Genomic DNA, 19,277 nt, shown 5'->3' with positions numbered 1-19,277 from the left:
TCTTGCATTGCATCTCTCTCTCTCTCTACACTCCAACCCTCAAAACCCCTCAAATCCCACACCCCTTTCTACACCACCACATAGCACCACACCACCACCATCCTTTCCAACACTTGGAGCTGGTTTTCCAGAGCTTGGGAGCACCTTTTCTCAAGCCAAGAGCTGCTGAAGTTTGGTCTACAAGGGTGAGTCTTCATTCTCCCTCTTTTGTGCTTTATTTTGTTCTATATCTAAGCCATACTTACTTGCATATTTGGGCTCCGACCCTAGCTGAAAATAGCATTATTTTGAGCTCCTTTTCATGTTTGTTTAAGGGCCTCTCCCTGTTTGAGGCTTCCTTTTTACACTTGCTTCTTTACCTCTCTTGTATGCCTCTTTCTTGCATAGTATTTTAGGCCTATTTGTAAACTGTTTTGAGCTTGGTTACAAACTGTAAAGTGGCTTATTTTGAGCCCTTCTTCAACATTGTTGAAGGGCTCTTCACTGTTTGAGGCTTCCTTTTGTCACTTTCCTCTTTATCCCTCTTTTGGCCTTATTTTTGCATGTTTTGTTAGCCCTTTGTGATTGTATTTTTGGGCTCTGGTCCGAGCTGTAAATAGCCTTATTTTGACCCCCTCTTCATGTTTTATCAATGGACTTTTTATTTTTGAAGCTCCCTTTTTGCTCTTTGTGTTTAAACCTCTTTTTAGGCCTTATTTTGCATAGTATTTTAAGCTTGCATATGCACTGTTTTGGGTTTTGTCACTAACTGTAAAATACCATATTTTGGGCCCCTCTTCAACTTTGTTGAAGGGTCCTCCTCTGTTTGAGGCCAGAAACCATCACTTGCTTCTTTGTCTCCCTTTTGGCCCATTTCTTGCACAATAGTTTAGCCATACTTGTGTTTGTTTTCGTGGCTTGTTGTAAACTTTAAAGTGCTTTATTTTGATCCCCTCTTAAACTTTGTTGAAGGGCTCTTGGCCATTTAGGGCCAGAAGATGCTACTTGCTTCATTATCTCTCTTTTGGGGTCATTTTTGCATGTTAACTTAGCCCTATTTGTGTTCACTTTTTGGCCTTGCTTAAAACTGTAAATATGCTTGTTTTGGGACTGTCTTGATTCTGTCTTCACACTTCATGTTCGAATAATGCATGCTTTGTATAGCTATAGGCCATTGCGTGTGCCTAGTTTTGCGTTTCGGGTCTCATTTCATGCATCCGGTACCATATTGCCATGTTTCGGGGCTGTTTTGTATCATATTTCGGTATTGAAATTTGCATGCTTGTATGTCATATTCCATGCCCTGCCATGTTTTGTTAGAGTGGCATTTGTGCCTTAGGTTCAGTCCTCGGTTTGTGTGCACGTGTGTACGCATCTCGAGTGTCTCATTTTCATCGAATGGCTACCGATGTGAGTGTGGCTGAGGTCCACTCATGTTGGTGTAAGTCCATTGTGCATTGAGTATGCCATTTCATTTTATAGCATTGCGTATGCTAGGTTGTATGTTAGAGCATTGCGTATGCCTTGTTACATCGTGCATTGTGTATGCCATCTCATAGCATTGTGCATGCTAGGTTGTATATTAGTTGCATTCATGCATATCATGCATATTGCATTATGCTTGGGATAGGAGTTAGCCCGAGCACGGGAAACGAGGGACGTTTCGTACTTCGAGTGACGGAACGTGTCTCAATTCCCAGTCACCGACATTCCGGATTATCCATGATGGAGTCTTGGTCTTGTTGTGTTTATATGTGCATTCATTTCATATTGAGTCATGCAAATCGACTCCTCGGCCATCATGCATCGATATGCGTGATTGGTGGCACAAAGATCAAGGACTACACTCCCTGAAAAGTAGTCATGCATACATATACGAAAATACTTTGCCATGCCCCTTTGTTGCTCTCTGTTGCAGCAAATCAGAAATCAACAGCCTTCCGGAACTTGGCACGTATTCCAAGAACAATTGTAAACAGAGGCAAACCGGGGCATCGCGAGGGATTCTCCACACAAGGCAACCTGAGCATGTATCATTCATCATCCGGAGCAGATTTGAGGCAGTCCCTGGCTTGCATGCCAATTTATTGCTTTCCTAATTTAATTTGTTAATTAATTAGGGTTTTGTACATATTTGGACTGTAATATTCATTCGGGACTGTATATTATTTATTCGGACCCTCTGCGCGAGGGCAACATTGTAATAAGTGTGCGTGTGTGTGATGTATGTCTTCCAACCCCACGTCTTTCTCCCTTTTATTTACCCGCTTATGATGGTTAGATTAGGGCATGTTTCAATTAGCATACAGTATGATAGCATGTTTGCATTCATTCATTTGTTTTGCATGCACCGGGCTCGGCACATCATACTAACTGCATTGTATTTTCAATTCCAAGTTGAATACATGTTAGCTGTAGCATTTCATATGCCATGTTTAGAATAGCCGAGCCTGCTATAGTTGCATTTTTGCATGTGTTGCATTAGGCATTTCCGTATAATTAGGATCATGCATGGATTTCTAATTAGCTTTTGTTTTGGCTTGGAGTACTCGGTAAGTTTTATGCTTTGGCATCCTTGCATGCGTGTGAGTGACTGCCATGAATAGCATGCTTACCATGAGGCTATATGCTTATGTGATATAACTGCCTGAATGCCTGTGGGTGAAGGTTGGGTTATTTGAATTGGAACAATTCATCAAATGTGTGTTTTAAGCCCACTAGATAGTGGCAAAATCATGTTTTTCTAAGCCCACCCGAGGGTGGCAAATCCACGTCTTAGCCTACTTGCGGGTAGCGCCATCAAACCACTTTAAAAAATAAACATGAAATGTTTTGTTCCAATTCAGACGATCTAGTCTATACTTGTATGCTGTGCGCATCACATAGTAAATCTAGGCTAATAACCGGAATAAGAACGCATAATGTTTTCAAAAATAGATATCATGGTTAGTAGAGGCCGATCTTTGATCCGGCGAGCGGGGGTGCTCACGAAGTGACCTTTCCCAATCGTACCCAAGTTCCCGAGCCGAGGCAACTTTGGTGATGACGAACACGTGGCCTTAGGCAAACGAGTCAGGGTTTCCTAAATTTCTCCAAAATAAAACATTTAGGTGGCGACTCTGTATCTGGCAAAGCAGTCCATGTTTGGCACTTCTTTCAAAATCTGTTTTCTCAAAACGATTTGTCAGATTTGGACTCTTTGGTTCAGATTTAGAACTGTGACAATTTGAGAGTCCGAACTGTAGTGAACCCCAAATGAACGGAACGGGACTCATCCCTCCCGGGGCGTTCGGGGACGTCTACACATAACAGCGCAACAATTTCATTGGAAAACCCTAGACTAGTCTCACCACATCATGTTAGCCACCGAATTCCTAGGTTGTGGGGGATCACACTTCAAATTTGAGGTGCTGACACTTCACAAAATGGTTAGAATGTGAAGCTTCAGAGGTTGGTTTTGAAAACTGATATGGTCCATCAAAATATGGGTTTGCAAATAATGTGGTCCATCAAAATGTGGGTTTGCAAAATGATGTGTGCCGACAAGATGTGGGTCATCAAAATGTGGATCACCCAACATACACTATTAAACCCATAAACCTCTATAGTACACTTTTTTCAAATGTTACGTACACATACATTATTCAAACATAATATCACAAAACAAATACAATACATAAATGGGCAAAATCGTCAACCACCAAATAATAGGACCTTTGGGTGTACAGAATTAAATATGAGACTGATTAGATTATAATTCCACGTTTTAGGATTTATGGGTCAATTCCCCATTTAAGAATAAGTTACGAAAAATTTAAAATATGAAATGTTAAAGTGAAAAAAAAAAATCAAAACTTTAAAAAATTGACAAATATAAAAAGTGAAAAATGACCAGTGTAGGTTGTTTGGAGTTTGTAAATTTAATATATTTTTTAACTTTTTATTAAAAAAAATAAATAAATAATATAGTCTAAATAAATAGAAGGAGGATTTGGACAAAACCCCCTTATAATAAAATTTTAATGCATTAAGAATAAATACAAAAAAATTTTCTTGAAAAATCTAACAAATACCACTATTATCAAAATATTAAATTTTAAAATAATATAACTTTTTATGTAAATGTCGTTTTTAATAAAATTAATATTTTTAGAATTCGCTTATCAAGATCTATCAAATAAGATTCATGTTGACTATGAAATTCTTTTTTTTATTTTAAATATTACTGTTGAAATTGATGTAAACAGCAACGGTAACATATTACTTTGTCTCACGGTAACATGCTACTCTATTTAAGAGTAACATGTAACTCTGTCTGACAATAATATGTTACTCTAATAATATTGTCCAAGAAAGAAAAATATATATATATATATATATATTTTACTTTATCCTTATTTAATTATGTGTTTTCTCCTTAGGGAGTTTATGAAAAAAAATAAATTGAACTGTCCTTTTCAACAAATAAAGATCCAATGAAGGAGTTTTGACTAAATTTTTCTAACTATAATTATCACATAAGCTTGTTTGAGGTGTACTATATAAGTACACTTTTTATATTTTTTATCTTTTTTAGATGACACCACTTCTCTACTTTCCTACATATTATCTATCTATCTATATATTATATATTATATAAGGAAAATGAGGTTTTAACCACAAGGCTTGTGGGAGCTCTAATATCCCAATCTCAAATTTCTAATTTTTTTTATTTAAATTTTTTTTTAGCATTTATTGACTTCCCTCAACCCACAAGCCTTTTTGACTTCTCCCATATCTACTTCAAATAGTTTCTCAGTTTCTAGGACCCACGCTTCGGCCTTTAAGGGCTCAAGACCCCCCTGGAAAGTTGGTGGTTCCATTTTGATGAACTTCTGTGTCAAAGCAATCACATCATCATTGGCATTTGGTTCTGGCTGCACTAGTTGTGGAGGAGGAGGTGGGGGCTGTTGGTTTTGTTGTTGTCTTAAAGCCTCGGTCAATAATTCAACCATTCTTTCCAACCTTGCCATTCTTGCTTCGGATGATTCAGGTTCATCTGTATTCCTTGCATTTTCCATTTCACTATAAAAAACATGCTAATAATAAACATAGGAAAGATGGTTTCATATTCATGCATGTCGATTCATATACACATATCATGTTCGTACATACCTATGTATGCTCATGAAATGCCCTATTACTTTTCTAGGACACTCTATAGCTCATTTGGACACGTGTGTGCGGTATAACTCGTGCTCTGATACCACTCTGTCACAACCCAAACCCGCCCCTATGGGTTTAGCATCGTAACCGGCCAGTAACCCGTAATTACCGAAGGCCTGATTAACAATAATGACTATCAAACGATATAAAAGAGGCTGGCGGAAGCCAATCAATAGTAATCTACATCGTCCAATGAGCTGTGAAGACTTGAATGGAAAAACTTTCATGCACATGGCCATATTCATATGTCACTTAAAAGAAAAGTGCAAATACATAATAAGGACATAATCCCATCATTGAAAAAAAAACTGTACAATCGATAGTCTTAGACGTTCTTTACATTAGCAGAGACAAAAATGGTGAATCTGAATCACCTCAAAACAGCCTTAACTCGTGCAGGTTTGGGACCTCGATGTGAGGCACAATAGATAGCTTGACAAAACAAGAGGTTGGGTCAGCGCCTCTAGCTTTGGTCTGGTGCTTGGCCACCTACATATATATATAAACTGTGAGCTATAGCCCAGTGAATAACAAATGTGTAAAGAGGTTAAGAATGATGTCCTCCAATTTTTAAAACAGTCAATTAGCATTAGAGCATTTTCAATCAATATCATTTGTCAATCAATCATTCAATTCAATCAATTCGATCTATCATGTTCACTTAGGTCATACGTACATCCAATAGCAACAATACACTAGGTCTTAAAGGCCGAACAATCGATTGATGGCCATTATGCAATAACAATAGTTCAAAGATTTGGAACTGATAGAGATCTCTATAACAATAGCGATAACAATATCAATAACAATAGCAATATGCTATGGATGCCACGAATACAATTCAGAAAATAGGATCATCATTCAATCGATAAAAAGTATCATTTTAGAAAATAATATAATTCATCAATCAGAAAATAAATACGATTGAATATATCTTTACAACAGTGTTACTCACAGATAACAGGGCTGTAAGCGGGTTATTCAGCTCCCTTGAGGCGCATACTCTACACAGTTACAGAACGAACGTATACTAAATTACACACCCGGAATTGATAACTTGATCTTTCTACCTGTGTTGGTGTGGTTCTAATTCATTATCCTCATTATGATGTTTTAAACATGGCCTAGGAATGCCTAAGGTGAAATGAGGATGCAAAAATGTGCTTAAAAATATTTTTCAAAACTTGCTGAAAACAGGGGTCTCGCTCGAGCGTGGCTTCCTTCGCTCGAGCGGACATGCAGAATGTGCTTGGTTGCTCGAGCGTAGACTCCTTCGCTCAAGTGATCTGCAAAAATGTGAAGAGTACTAGTTGCTGAAAATCTTCGCTCGATGCTTGCCCGATGCTCGCTCGAGCGTGAGACATAGTTTTTCGCTCGACGCGCAAGTCTTGTCGCTCGAGCATGCTTCTGCACACGCAAAAACCTGAGAGCTTGCAATTCACGCTCGAGCCCGCATTCCGTTGCTCGAGCGAAAGACTGAAAACAAAGGTGGTCACTCAAGCGTGGAATCCCTCGCTCGAGCGAGGAAGCCAAATTTTGGGTTTTCCAGATTTGCTCCCAAAGCTCAAACCATGGATTTAATATGCCAAAACTCATCATTTTGGGGCAATTCTTTGGAAAATACTTAGAAACTCATAACACAACATGTTTTGAAGATCATTTCATAAAATCAAAACCCAAAAGTATGCCAATTGTATACAAAATCAACTTGAAATGGAAGAACATGGTGTAATTATGTCATGCATGTACTTATTTGAATTCATGACTTCCAACACATGATCATATGAGCTATTCTTTCCAAAAACATGATGGATTTTTAAATTACAACTATAATATGAACATGCATGTGTGAATTTTATGAAAACAATTTCAAAATTCAATACTATGGACATGCATGCATGAATTGATTTTCAATTCTATTCTTTAGGCCATTTCTTGACTTTAGCCTCCAATTTCTCCATGAACCATGCATGAAAAAACTTAAATTCATGATTAAAAGGGTGAATTCCTACCTTAAGTCTTGAATTTCCAAGTATGGTTGTCAAATCTTCCAAGTCTTCTTCAATTACTTCTAAATTCAAGCAATTCTCTTGTTGAACTCACTTTTCTCCCAACTCTCTCTCTCTCTCACGTTTGTACAAGGAGATGGAGGCTAATGTGGTGTCAAACATCTATGAAATAGAACTAAAATAATGGTCTTGAGGGAGCCTACTCAATGGCAATCATGAAAATAACTTGGGTTGAATTAATTAATGTTATGTATTCTAATTTAATTGTTCTAAATTAAATTTCAATTAGACCTACCATAAAATTCCATAAATCCTAATTAGCATATAAATCAGGTTAATTTCTGAATCGGTCGCCGTTAAGGCTTTCAATTCGCAAATCGAAATCAAAACATGAACAGATCGTTCCATAACAAACAGATAGAAATGTAATTAAAACAACACACTCACATAATCGATTTGGGATTTCATCTTAATCATTTACTTAGCATGCTTAATCGTAAATTAACACTAATTATAGGTCAGGGTTGTCACAATATCCATATATCTATATACTATTATAATTGCAAAATATTGTCATTTCATTAAAGTTTGAAGTTGCAATTTTGTCTTGTGTTTTTTTTTTTTTTTTTTTTAAATTTTTTGTTAATATGTGTTACAATATGATTAGTCTATAAATTAATTTTATATATTCTTAAAATAAAATTTCAAATTTGAATTCTTACTTAAATTATGTTACTATAATTGGAATGAGATCAATTTCAAATTGTTAAAAAGTTACTTTTGCTAAAATACATTAGAAAGAAACATTAATTTTTTTTTATATTAAAAGTGATAGTTTGTTAAAAAATTTTTATTTAAAAAAAAAGGTTATAGGTGATAATTTGTTTTTCATCTAGAATTATTTTCAGATTAAATAAAAATACCATATTAAACTTTCTTCTTACCTTTTTTTTGTTCAAATACTTTTATTTTATAAGAAATTTATTTTTATTCTATTTAATATTTTATTGTAATTTTTAAAAAATCATATTTAAATTATTTATGTCATTATAAAAGGTAAATTTTTTTAATATCAACTTAGTGGTAGTTTGGGAAATGTCAAATAAGTATACTTTTTTACTCTTTACAAAAATATGTACAGAAAAGTAAAGATGCGATGTGACTCAAAAAAGATAATTAAGTATGTTTTTTTGCTTTTTATGAAAAGATATGTAGAAAAGTAGAGATATGATGTGATCCAAAAAAGATAAAAAAAAGTGAGTTAATATGACATTTCCCAAACAACCCTTTATTCGATAATCTATTTCTAAATGGTGTATTTTAAAATATTTTCAAAAAAATTTCTATTGGAAATCTTAAGTAAATTTCTTTTTCTTTTGTTCATTAATATTAAAATTTTAATTAATTTTATTTATTATTTAAAAAAAATAAATTAGAAAATAATTTGTATATTTATATATATAATTTTGTTTTGGTTGCTCAAGTTATTTGGTATTTTTGTCCAAATCTACTCAAATTTAATTTGAATTTTTAAATTTCTGCATAGGTCATCACTTAATTAAAAATTATATTATTCAATCTTTAAAAGTTTTTAAGCTTGACTCAAGTTGTTTGGGTTGAGCTTACCTAAGTTTGCAAGTCTCACAAGGAATTGAAAGTTACATAATTAAACTTGTGACAAATTAAAAAATAATAAATAAATTATGATAAAATTATGGGATTTAAATTACAAATTTCAATCTTCTTTGTTTTTTTGCATACAAAAATTTAACTATTTATATTATTTTGTATAAAAATAGATTATTAATTTTTTTACATGCCCTGTATAGTACGGGTTACCACTAGTCTATACTATATATTAAGCAAAATGGGGTTTTTAACTCCAAGTCTTGTGGGAGCTCCAATCTCCCAATCTAAATTTCCTAATTTTTTGATTTAAAAAAAAAAAAAAACTTAGCATTCATTAACTTCTCCTAACCCCGAAATCTTACCCTCATAATAATACTTTAATGCATTAAGAACAAACATAAAAAAAAAAATTCTTTGAAATCCAACACATATGAATTTCTTGAAAAATCATAACACATATGATTATTATTTCTCATAATAACACTTTAATGCATTAAGAACAAGCATAAAAAAAATTTCTTGAAAAGTCCAACACACATAATTATTATCAAAATATTAAACTTTAATATAATATAATATAATAAAAAAATACATTTAATTTCTTGAAAAGTCTAACACATATGATTATTATCAAAATATTAAACTTTAATATAATATAAAAAAAAGAAAAAAAGAAGCCACTTAAAAAAAAAAAAGACATTTAAAAATCGCAATTCACATATATAGATAATTGTAAAAATAAACCGTGCATAGCACGGTGATATGTTGGTCTATACTATATATTAAGCAAAATGATGCCTTGTGGGAGCTCCAATCTCTCAATCTAAATTTTCTAATTTTTTGATTTTAAAAAAAAAACCTTAGCATTTATTAATTTCTCTCAACTCCCAAGTCTTACCCTCATAATAACACTTTAATGCATTAAGAACAAGTCTAAATTTTTTTTTTTGAAATCCAACACATATGAATTCCTTAAAAAGTCCTAACATATATGATTATTATCCATCATAATAACACTTTAATGCATTAAGAATAAGCATAAAAATAATTTCTTGAAAAGTCCAACACATATGATTATTATCAAAATATTAAACTTTAATATAATATAATAAAAAAAGAAGACATTTAATTCATTGAAAAGTCCAACACATATAATTATTATCAAAATATTAAACTTTAATATAATATAAAAAGGAAAAAAAGAAGACATTTTTTTTATAAAAAAAAGACATTTAAAAATCGCAATTCACATATATCGATAACTAGCCTATCAATTATAAATATTTATATTTGTGTTAGATTTTTTTTATATATAAATTATGTTTTTTAAGATTTTTTATAAAAATAATTTAACAATCTTATCACTAACTATAATGTATGAGAAAAGTTGAAAATAGTATTGCAGTAGCTATACACGGGTTGTATCTATAATTATTTGTATGAGGGGATTTTAAATGTTGATCAGGAGATTTTGATCAAATCAATAAATGTAGGCATGTGGAAAGACATGTGGATTGAAAAAAGTTAATAAATACTGATCAGAAAATTTTGACCAAATCAATAAATGCTGAGTTTTTTTTTTTAATAAAAAATTTTGAAAATTTAAATTGAGAGATTGGAGCTCCCACAGGCCTTAGGGGTTAAAAACCCTCTTTTGCTTAATATATAGTATAGAAGTATAGATTGTAAATATATTAAGGAAAATAGGGTTTCTAAACCCCAAGCTTTGTGGGAGCTGCAATTTCTCAATCTTAATTTTCTAAATTTTTTATTTAAAAAAAAAATCACAGCATTTATTGATATGGTCAAAATCCCTTGATCAGCATTTCTTAACTTTTTTCAATCTACATGCTGCATTTATTGATTTGGTCAAAATCTCTGATTAGCATTTAAAATCTCTTTATACAAATAATTATAGATACAGCCCGTGCATAGTTACTACATTAGCATTTTTAATTTATCCTATACACTATGGTTAGTGATAAGATTGTTAAATTATTTTTATAAAAAATCTTAAAAAACTTAATTTATATATGAAAAAAATTAAAACAAACATAAATATTTATAATTATTCTGTGCATAGCACGAGTCATAGGCTAGTGATATATTAAGCAAAAGAGGGTTTTTACTCTTAAGTCTTGTGGGAGCTCCAATCTCCCAATCTAAATTTTCTGATTTTTTTATTTAAAAAAAAATCTTAGTATTTATTAACTTCTCCCAACTCCTAAGTCTTACCCTCATAATAATGCATTAAGAACAAGTATAAAAAAAATTCTTTGAAATCCAACACATATGAATTTCTTTAAAAGTCCGAGCACATATGATTATTATTCCTCATAATAACACTTTAATGTATTAAGAACAAGTACAAACAAAATTTCTTGAAAAGTCCAACACATATGATTATTATCAAAATATTAAACGTTAATACAATATAATATAATAATAATAAAAAATTCATTTAATTCCTTTAAAAGTTTAACACATATGATTATTATCAAAATATTAAATTTTAATATAATATAAAAAAGGAAAAAAAGAAGACATTTAAAAAAAAAGACATTTAAAAATCACAATTCACATATATAGATAATTGTAAACACAATCCGTGCATAGCACGGGTGATATGTTAGTACTATATATTAAGCAAAACGGGATTTTTAATCTCCAAAGCCTGTGGGAACTTCAATATGCTAATCCTAATTTCCTTATTTATTATTTTAAAAAAAAAAATAACCTCAGCATTTATTAACTTCTCTCAACTTACAAAACTTTTGACTTCTCTCATAATTACTGCAGTACCCTTTCCATAACCAATAACTAACCTATCACCCGTGCTATGCACGGGATAATTATAAATATTTATATTTATTTTAGATTTTTTTAAGTATATAAATTATTTTTTTAAAGATTTTTTTATAATAATAATTTAACAATCTTATCATTAACTATAGTGTATTGGAGAAGTTAAAAAAGGTACTGCAATAACTATGCACGAGTTGTATCTATAATTAGGGGATTTTAAATGTTGATTAGAGAATTTTGACCAAATCAATAAATTCAGGCATGTGGAAAGACATGTGGATTAAAAAAATGTAATAAATGCTGATCAGGGGATATATACGTGAATTGTGATTTTTAAATGTCTTTTTTTTTATAAATGTCTTCTTTTTCTTTTTTCTTTTTTATATTATATTAAAGTTTAATATTTTGATAATAATCATATGTGTTGGACTTTTCAATGAATTAAATGTATTTTTTTATATATTATATTAAAGTTTAATATTTTGATAATAATCATATGTGCTATACCTTTCAAGGAATTTTTTTAATGCTTCTTCTTAATGCATTAAAGTGTTATTATGAGGGATAATAATCATATGTGTTGAGACTTTTTAAGGAATTCATATGTGTTGGACTTTTGAAGGAATTTTTTTTATACTTATTCTTAATGCATTAAAGTGTTATTATAAGGGTAATGCTTGGGAGTTGTGAGAAATTAATAAATGTTAAGGTTTTTTTTTAAATAAAAAAATCAAGAAATTTAGATTGGGATATTGGAACTCCCACGAAACTTGTGGGTTAGAGATAAATATAAATAAACAGATAGATATAGATATAGATATAGATATAGATATAGATATTTGTTTTAATTCTTTTTTAATATACATTTTATTTGTTTTTGGAAAAGGTACTGTAGTAATTATGAGAGAAGTTAAAAAGTTTTATGGGTTGAGAGAAGTTAATAAATGTTGAGGTTAATTTTTTTTAAAAAAAATAAAAAATTAGAAAATTAGGATTGGCATATTGGAGCTTTCACAAGCCTTGGGGATTAGAAACCCCCTTTTGCTTATTTGTTTTGGAAAAGGTACTGTAGTAATTATGAGAGAAGTTAAAAAGTCTTATGGGTTGAGAGAAGTTAATAAATGTTGAGGTTAATTTTTTTTTTAAAAAAACAAAAAATTAGAAAATTAGGATTGGCATATTGGAGCTTCCACAAGCCTTGGGGATTAGAAACCCCCTTTTGCTTAATATATAGTATAGATTTGTATATTAAAACAAATTTAAAATAAATATAAATATCTATATCTATCTGTTTATTTATATCTATCTCTAACCCACAAGTTTTGTGGGAGTTTCAATATCTAAACCTTAATTTCTTAATTTTTTTGATTTTTTTATTGAAAAAAAAACTTAGCACTTATTAAATTATTTCAAATCTTTTTAACTTCTCCAATACACATCTTCTTTTTAAGTTTTCACATACCTATTGCAAACAGTGAGTCTCATTTTTGTTTTCTCCTTCTTGACTTCTCACTTCTACACTTTCAATTTCAGTGACTACGTATGTAAATAGTAAGTCTTCTTTTTGGTTTCTCCTTCTTGACTTTTCCTTTTGTTTACTATTTTAATATTGTAATTAGATAGCGCATAAAAATATTTGTGATTTGTCTAGCGAATAAAAAATTATAATTTGATTTTTTAATATGATTGAAGTTAGATAAATATAAACTCTCACAAAGAGAAAAATGTGATTATAATTAGTTAAATGATTTTTTTTTTAATGTGATTGTAGTTAGTTTAATACTTTTTTTTTAATTTATTTATTTTATTATGTGAAAAATGTGATGTGATTGTAATTTGTTCAATGGCTCTTTTTTTTAATATGATTGTTGTAGTTAATTCAATGGTTTTTTTTAATGTTATTTAATTTTTTTTATTTACAATTTTAATTTATTTTTTGATTTTTTAATATGATTGAAATTAGATAAATATAAACCCTCACAAAGAGAAAAAATGTGATTATAATTAGTTGAATGATTCTTTTTTTTTTAATGTGATTGTAGTTAGTTTAATAGTTATTTTTTTCATTTATTTAATTTATTATGGGAAAAATGTGATGTGATTGTAGTTTGTTCAATGGCTCTTTTTTTTTAATATATGATTGTTGTAGTTAGTTCAATGGTTTTTTTAATGTTATTTAATCTTTTTATTTACTATTTTAATTTTATTTTTAATATGATTGAAGTTAGATAAACATAAACACTCACAAAGAAAAAAAATGTGATTGCAGTTAGTTCAATGGTTCTTTTTTTTTAATGTGATTGTAGTTAGTCAATGGTTCTTTTTTTCATTTATTTATTTTTTTTATTATGGGAAAAATGTGATGTGATTATAGTTTGGTCAATGGTTCTTTTTTTTAATGTGATTTAATCTTTTATTTACTGTTTTAATGGTTTTTTTTTACAATTATTTATGAAAAAAATATGATTGTAGTTAGATAGCATAAAAATGTTTGTGATTTGATTTTTAAAGTACCAATTATTGATAATAATTAGATTGTATTTTGAAAAAAAAAATTTGTAATTGATTTTTTTAACTCACTGTGTTTTTTTTATTGATAATTATTGTATTTTTTTAACTATCAATTCACTTAATTTATGATTTGATTTTTAACTTACTGTATTTTTTGAAAAAAAATGGATTGTACTAATTAGGATCACATAATGTACCAATTATTGATGATGATTAGATTGTATTTTGACCCAAAAAAATTGTAATTGATCTTTTTAACTCACTATGTTTTTTGAAAAATAAATTATTGTGTTTTTTAATTATCAATTGACTTAATTTGTGATTGATTTTTTTAATTATTGATGATGATTAGATAGCATTAAAAAAATTGTGATTTGTACGATTGAAGTTACTCCTTTTCTAATTTTTTATTTTTTTTAAAAAAAAAAATTAACCTCAGCATTTATTAACTTCTCTCAACCCACAAGACTTTTTGACTTCTCTCATAATTACTGCAGTACATTTTCCAAAACAAATAATTTGTATATTAAAAAAAATTAAAACAAATATAAATATCTATATCTATATCTATATCTATCTATCTATACTATATATTAAGCAAAATGAAATTTTTAATCCCAAGGCCTGTGGGAGCTTCAACATCCCAATCTGAATTTTCTAATTTTTTTATTAAAAAAAAAACTCAGCATTTATTTATTTGGTCAAAATTTTTTGATCAGCATTTATTAATTTTTTTTAATTCACATGTCTTTCTACATGCCTGCATTTATTGATACAATCCCTTGATCAACATTTAAAATCCCCTCATATAAATAATTATAGATACAATCCGTGTATAGTTACTGTAGTACCTTTTTCAACTTCTTCCATACACTATGATTAGTGATAATGTCGTTAACTTATTTTATAAAAAATCTTAAAAAATATAATTTATATATTAAAAAAAATCTAAAACAAATATAAATATCTATAATTATCCCGTGCATAGCACGAGTGATATGCTAGTCTATACTATATATTAAACAAAAGGTAACCCAAGTATTGTGGGAGCTCCAATCTCCCAACCTAAATTTTCTGATTTTTTAATTTTTTTTTTAAATCTTAGTATTTATTAATTTCTCTCAACTTCTAAGTTTTACCCTCATAATAACACTTTAATGCATTAAGAACAACTATAATTTTTTTTTTGAAATCCACCACATATGAATTCCTTGAAAAGTCCCAACATATATGATTATAATTCCTCATAATAACACTTTAATGCATTAAAAACAAGTATAAAAATTTTTTCTTGAAAAGTCCAACACATATGATTATTATCAAAATATTAAACTTTAATATAATATAATAAAAAAGAAAAGACTTTTAATTCCTTAAAAAGTCCAACACATATGATTATTATCAAAATATTAAGCTTTAATATAATATAAAAAAGGAAAGAAATAAGACATTTAAAATAAATAAAAAAATATTTAAAAATCACAATTCACATATATAGATAATTGTAAATACAATCCGTGCATAGCACGGGTGATATGCTAGTATATTATATAAGGAAAAAATGGTTTTTAACTCACAAGCCTTGTTAGAGCTCTAATATCCCCAATCCTAATTTTCTAATTTTTTGATTAAAAAAAAAAATCACAGCATTTATTAATTTCTTCCGACCCCACGCCTTTTGGGAGATTTGGTCAAAACCCACTCATAATTAAACTTTAATGCATTAAAGACCAGCATAAACAAAATTCCTTAAAAATTTCAATACATATTATTATGATCAAAACTAGTCTATCACCCGTGCTATGCATGAAATAATTATAGATATTTATATATTTTTTTATTTTTTTAATATATAAATTATGTTTTTTAAGATTTTTCATAAAAATAATTTAACAATCTTATGACTAACCATAGTGTACAGGAGAAGTTAAAAAGGCTACCGTAGTAACTATGCACGGGCTGTATCTATAATTATTTGTATGAGGGGATTTTAAATGCTAATCAGGGATTTTAACCAAATTAATAAATGCAGTCATGTGGATTAGAAAAAGTTAATAAATGCTGATCAGGAGATTTTGACCAAATCAATAAATGCTGAGTTTTTTTTTTAAATCAAAAATTTAGAAAATTAAGATTGAGAGATTGGAGCTCCCACAAGGTTTAGAGTTTAGAAATCTCATTTTCCTTAATATATTTACAATCTATCTATACTATATATTAAGTAAAAAGAGATTTTTAACCCCAAGCCTTGTGGGAGCTCCAATCTCCCAATATAAATTTTCTGATTTTTTGATTTAAATTTTTTTTTTTTTTAACATTTATTAATTTCTCCCCACTTCCAAGTCTTACCCTCATAATAACACTTTAATGCATTAAGAACAAGCATAAAAAAAATTCTTTGAAATCCAACACAAACAAATTCCTTGAAAAGTCTCAACATATGATTATTATCCCTCATAATAATACTTTAATGCATTAAGAACAGGCATAAAAAAAATTTCTTAAAAAGTCCAACACATATGATTATTATCAAACTATTAAACTTTAATATAATATAATAAAAAAAAAGACATTTAGTTCTTTGAAAAGTCCAACACATATGATTATTATCAAAATATTAAACTTTAATATAATAAAAAAAAGGAAAAAAAGAAAACATTAAAAAAAACATTTAAAAATCACAATTCACATATATAGATAATTGTAAACACAATCCATGCATAGCACGGGTGATATGCTAGTATCTATACTATATATTAAGCAAAAGGGAGTTTTTAACCCCCAAAGCTTGTGGGAGCTCCAATATGCCAATCCTAATTTTCTAATTTTTTTTAAAAAAAATCTCAGCATTTATTAATTTCTCTCAACCCACAAGATTTTTTGACTTCTCTCATAATTATTACAGTACCTTTTCCAAAACAAATAATTTGTATATTAATTTTTTTTTAAAACAAATATAAATAACTCTATCTATATCTATCTATTTATTTATATTTATCTCTAACCCACAAGTTTTGTGGGAGTTTCAATATCTAAACCTTAATTTCTTAATTTTTTTGATTTTTTTGAAAAAAAAAAAAACTTAGCATTTATTAAATTCTTCCAAGTCTTTTTAATTTTTTCAATACACACACTCTTTTTAACCTTTCACATACCTATTGCAAATAGTGAGTCTCCTTTTTGTTTTTTCCTTCCTGACTTCTCACTTCTACACTTTCAACTTCAGTAACCACGTATGCAAACAGTAAGTCTTCTTTTGTTTTTTCTTTCTTGACTTTTCATTTTCTTTATTGTTTTAATATTGTAGTTAGATAGCGCATAAAAATATTTGTGATTTGTCTAGTGAATAAAAAATTATAATTTGATTTTTTAATATGATTGAAGTTAGATAAATATAAATCTTCACAAAAAGAAAAATGTGATTATAATTAGTTGAATGATTTTTTTTTTTAATGTGATTGTAGTTAGTTTAATAGTTCTTTTTTTTTCATTTATTTATTTTATTATGGGAAAAATGTAATGTTATTGTAGTTTGTTCAATGGTTCTTTTTTTTTAATATGATTGTTGTAGTTAGTTCAATGGTTTTTTTTAAATGTTATTTAATCTTTTTTATTTATTATTTTAATTTTATTTTTAATATGATTGAAGTTAAATAAACATAAACACTCACAAAGAAAAAAAATGTGATTGTAATGTGATGTGATGTGATTGTAGTTTGTTTCAATGGCTATTTTTTTTTAATATGATTGCTGTAGTTAGTTCAATGATTTTCTTTTTTAATGTTATTTAATCTTTTTATTTACTATTTTAATTTTATTTTTAATATGATTGAAGTTAGATAAACATAAACACTCACAAAGAAAAAAAATGTGATTGTAGTTAATTCAATGGTTTTTTTTTTTAAATGTGATTGCAGTTAGTCAATGGTTCGTTTATTTATTTATTTATTTATTTTATTATGAGAAAAATGTGATGCGATTGTAATTTGTTCAATGGTTCTTTTTTTTTAATGTGATTTAATCTTTTATTTACTGTTTTAATGATTTTTCTTTATAATTGTTTATGAAAAAAATATGATTGTAGTTAGATAGCATAAAAATATTTGTGATTTGATTTGATTTGATTTTTTTCTGATTTGGTTTTTAAAGTACCAATTATTGATAATGATTAGATTGTATTTTGAAAAAAAAAATTTGTAATTAATTTTTTTAACTCACTGTGTTTTTTGAAAAAAAATTGTAAGTGATTGTAGTTTGTTCAATGGCTCTAAATAATCTTAATTTGAATTTCTAAATTTTTTATTAAAAAAAAAACTCAGCATTTATTGATTTGGTCAAAATCCTCTAATCAACATTTATTAACTTTTTTCAATCCATATGTCTTTCCACATGTCTGTATTTATTGATTTGGTCAAAATCCCTTGATCAGCATTTAAAATCCTTTCATATAAAAAATTATAGATACAATCTGTGTATAGTTACTACAGCACCCTTTTCAACTTTTCTCATATACTATGATTAGTGATAAGATTGTTAAATTATTTTTATAAAAAATCTTAAAAAAACATAATTTATATATTAAAAAAATCTAAAACAAATATAAATATTTATAATTATCCCGTGCATAGCACGGGTGATAGGGTAGTACTATATATTAAGAAAAAGGGGTTTTTAACCTCTAGCCTTGTGGGAGCTCCAATCTCCCAATCTAAATTTCTTGATTTTTTGATTTTAAAAAAAAAACTTAGTATTTATTAACTTCTCCCAACTCCCAAGTCTTACTTTCATAATAATACTTTAATGCATTAAAAACAAGCATAAAAAAAATTCTTTAAAATCCAACACATAAATTCCTTGAAAAGTATCAACACATATGATTATTATCAAAATATTAATGCATTAAAAACAAGCATAAAAAAAATTTCTTGAAAAATCCAACACATATGATTATTATCAAAATATTAAATTTTAATATAATATAATAAAAAAAGAAGACATTTAATTTCTTAAAAAGTTCAACACATATGATTATTATCAAAATATTAAACTTTAATATAATATAAAAAAGGTCAAAAAAAAGACATTTAAAAAAAAAAATTTGAAAATCGCAATTCACATATATAGTTAATTGTAAATATA

This window comes from Camellia sinensis, chromosome 2 (genome assembly GCF_055761805.1).
Source record: "Camellia sinensis isolate YWXY chromosome 2, ASM5576180v1, whole genome shotgun sequence".
Taxonomy (NCBI): Eukaryota; Viridiplantae; Streptophyta; class Magnoliopsida; order Ericales; family Theaceae; genus Camellia; species Camellia sinensis.
Note: the sequence above shows the minus strand (reverse complement) of the source record.